The 4,215-nt window shown below is 43.6% G+C and overlaps 1 long non-coding RNA gene across 1 annotated transcript; it reads right to left on the bottom strand.

The window, feature by feature from the left end:
• Positions 1-539: 539 nt before the first annotated feature.
• On the bottom strand, positions 540-3,911 carry LOC109734073 (uncharacterized). Its single transcript, XR_005764401.3, has 3 exons — positions 3,471-3,911; positions 1,502-1,641; positions 540-897 (listed from the first exon to the last, which is right to left on the bottom strand). It is a non-coding gene; the product is annotated as an uncharacterized lncRNA (long non-coding RNA).
• Positions 3,912-4,215: the final 304 nt, after the last annotated feature.

The following is a 4,215-nucleotide window of genomic DNA, read 5'->3' as shown; positions in this document are numbered from 1 at the left end:
AACCTTTGGAGTATCAAACGACCTCCAAATGGCACGAAACTTGATAGGTGGTCTACCGGTGGTATACCAAGGCCACTTGACAAACCTCGGTCCATTCCGAGAACGTTTAACACCCGCTCACGAAAAAAAAACAAAAGGGGGTGCGCCGGAGGACACTACACCATGACAAAACTTAGGGGTCACTTTATCTGTCGGGAAAACTAGCTAGTAGAGGCAGACTATCTGCCAGGAATGCCTTTTGCCGGCAATTGCAAACTGCCCTCGAAAGTCCCGTCGGGAAAGACAATTCCCGACACTTACAAGAAACCCCGGCAATTACTTTGACCTGACTGACCGAAGCTTTGCCGGCAATTAGCACAATTCCCAGCACATAGATTTTTGCTGGCAGGCTAGCAATGCAGGGCAGTTAGAACAATTCCTGGCAATCGATATGCCCTTAATCAAGTACACTGCCAACAGACAAATCCCCTTCGAGTTCAACCGATATCACTTCTCTCCACTCAATTTTGTACAATAATCTAGAATACAATGTAGAGTAATTAAAGTCACATCAACTGAGACATAATATATATCTCAACAATACATCATGTCTGCATACATACATTGGTATACACTTTGTAGGTTCACAAGTCCAGTACTACATCACATCCAAAAGGACAACAATCCATCGTGTCTAGATATATACATAGGCATACATTTGTAGGTTCATATGTCCAGTATTACATCACTAGATATATACCATCATGTCTCAGTAAGAAACTGATCCATCCTAGAGTGCTACTTCATCAGATAGATACTAAAATGTCCATAACTTCTTTAGATGCTAGAAATAGATCCTTTTAGCTCACAGAACACACATCTACGAACTTGTGACTGCAAGAGTAGTATACTAGTGACCTGAAAAAAGAAGTAACCAATTACAGCATCTCACAAGTATTGAAGTTCGAGAATGCATTTTGAAAATCACCTAAAAGCAAGACCTAGTCAGAATTATATTTCTCCCTCCTATCCATATTAATTGATGCTGGGTTAGTACAAAGTTAGTAGAGAGTATAACAGTTATTCCCCTGAAAAATATACGGACACAAGGACCATATACACATACCAAACATGCTTTATGAACAACAGTTAATCCTTGACGTGTCCCAGGATAGCATGCACGTACCCAATCATATCAGTCACCCAACCTTCACCTTGAACAAATACAAAGAAGAAAGCAAGCAGCACATCGACGCGAGGAAGCCAATTTTCCGTGAGGCCACACAACTCGTCGAGTCCTAAAATGCACTGATGCATCTTCACATAAAAAAAAATCCAGCTACTTGTGAGCCTAATCAAATGACCAGCTCTATTACTTCCATGATAGTGGCTGAAATGTCAGATATACTAGCAAGGAAATCATTTACTTGTGAATATTCTGAATGAAGAGCAGAACCTAGAATATTTTTGCCTTTGCTATAAAAAATAAGAATAAAGATGATAGTTTCAAGTAGAAACTCACCATTTTCCTTTGGTAACGAGCCAAGGAAGCACTCTCTTGACGGTGACCCCCCAATCACATTCGCTTCCACTCTGTGCAAGCACAAGAATTTTCTTTCCATTCCATTTCACACCATTCACCATGACCCAGCAAGGTTTTTTCTACAAAGATCAGAGTGCAAAGTATAAGTATGTTAGGAGAAAAAGTGAATTTGATGGCACATGTGTTCTGGTCCCACCACATGTAAATTTTAAGAGGAAAAGCCAGCTACAGCCATCAACCACAAAATACTGACCAATCTCTCCACAAATAAGACAATATTGCAATGAATACATGTTACACGCCGCTGCAGCTGCATCACTTCATTAAAAAACACAATCACTTTCATAATAGCAAGATACATCTATTCATCACGCTTATTCCAGAAACTTGTCATATTAACGTAGATAACTTAATTACACCATGTACTTTCAGGGAAGGGGGCGAACAACAAAATCATATATCCAACCATCAGATATGACATGCAGTTTTACAAGCTCCCGACCATCTTACATATGCAATGAAAGCAGAAAGACATCTCAGTATCTCACAAACACAACCAGGGCACAAAATGTGGCATTAAGTATAACTAAAGAACTGCATTTCAGAAAATATGTATGCTAGCAGACTCAAAATCAATTGTCACAATGTCATCTGGCCACATTTCTGAACAAGCAAGAACGGCAGACCCACAAAAGCCCATGTTATGTCACTTCTATTGGCTGCCTATATATGCAGAACTGTAAACAAAATATCATAACAAACCCTAGAATGATTATTTGTTCTAAGGCAACAACGCTAGAATCAAAAGGGCTTGTTTCACTGCAGAAATTCTAAACAGCACATATGAATTTGATTGATTAAGCTATATTTGGAGTGGAGATTTGCTTTCAACAAGAGGGGAAGAGAGACTAAAACAGAACATATTTAGTACACCTATCATGCAGCAAAACTCTCGACAATAAACTTTATCTGGACCATTCAGTTACTATCTGTAAGTGTTGGGATTCTGCCCATGGATCAATCACATCAGAGACGACGAACACTCACACACAAAAAAAACTTGTAGCCAAGGGCTTGTATCGTGCCCTCTTTTTTCACTTTTTCTTGTCAGCTTCCTGTGGTACAATGTCACGCACCAGCATATGTGTAAATATGCATGAGACAACCGACCAAGGACCTGCTTGTTCTTGATCTTGAAACCAACTCGTACATGGCCGTCCTAGTACTACCAGTACCAGGACACTTAATCACCGGCCACACTGAACACAATTAGCCTAAACCTACTCAGATACATCTAGTACTCTTCCACGCGTAGACACCTGAAGACATACTTGTAGTTGCAGCCAGTGCTCTCTGCCACTCATCCTTCGTAATTGAAGAACAAAAGACAGAGTAATTTGTGCTGCGTGCAGCTTACTGCAGCGTTTTCTTCTCCTTTTATTTATATGCTGTTACAGTAACAGAATCATCCTAGTCTACCGGCCACGTTTGAGCTAACGGCTGCGCCATCCCACAGCCACTTGCACGCTGCCTCAACGCCGCCATGTCCGGCATGATCTCGTGCCATCCCACAAGAGCGAACACTGCGGCACTAGCTACTGCATGCAGAAAAACAAAGACTACGTGCACGCACCAGAACAGACTCCCGGTGCATGCTTATTCTGACGAAACTGAATAATAAACACTTAGCTAACTGAAGACAGTGCAGCAGGAATTACAGTGGCCAACAATACTAGGGTGAGAAAGTTCTAGTAACTCACTTTTGCGTTAATTAACCTAGCTGAAATAGCAAGCACTTCTCTAGCAACTCGTACATGACTCAAGATTACTCCTAACAGTAAGAAGTAGAGCAGAGGAACGAAAAGGTACAAGAGGGAGCAGCATACGGACACAGGTTGAGGAAAGCAGAAGAACAGAGAGGTTGTGGGCGCCGGACCTGCAGGCTTACCTGACATGGCAGGGGCACACCATAGGCAACGCAAGGTGAAAGGCGCGTAGAGCTTAGAGGGCACCGAAGGCCAGGCGCAGCCCGCCAGCGCGGTCGCCATGGTGAACAAACTTGCCGGCGCAAGCGTCGACTGTGTGCTCTGGACGGAGGAGAAATCGCCAGGCGGTTTGCGGAGGTCGCCTCCGAACTCGTCGCTGACCTCCGACGGATCCCTCAGCCGGCCGTCATCGTGAACATCGCGGTGGAAGCGCCAGCGACAGGGGCGGCTTGGGGAAGTGGAGATGACGGAAACAGCTCTTGGTTCGGATGGTGGATAGAGAAGACTGGAGGAGGCGGGTCGATCCAGGGACGGATTTGGGAGATGCGGCGCGCCGGCGCCGGTGTGGGTGTAGAAGCAGCGAGATCTGGGAGGCGATGCCTCGCTGCGGAAGGTGGACGATTGGATAAGGTAACTCGAAAAAAAAAAGGTTTTTATCAGTTTTGCCATCGGTTATATAACGCTACTCAGTTTTGCCATTAAACATTTTCACTACTCAAAAATGTCACTGTTCTATTATATCAAGCTCAAAAAGACCATTTTCCACTGTTACCGTTTGGTCAATACACGTTGACTAAAGTTAGATGACGAAATTACCCCTATCCCATTTATAAGGGCCGCATGAGAAAAAGAGAAGAAAAATTGAGAGGCTGGGGGTTTGAACCCAAGACCACGGGCTACACAAGCCCGCAAGCTAACCAACTAAAC

The sequence above is a fragment of the Aegilops tauschii genome, chromosome 7, assembly GCF_002575655.3.
Source record: "Aegilops tauschii subsp. strangulata cultivar AL8/78 chromosome 7, Aet v6.0, whole genome shotgun sequence".
NCBI classification, from domain to species: Eukaryota; Viridiplantae; Streptophyta; class Magnoliopsida; order Poales; family Poaceae; genus Aegilops; species Aegilops tauschii.
Note: the sequence above shows the minus strand (reverse complement) of the source record. Positions and strands in the feature narration are given on the sequence as shown.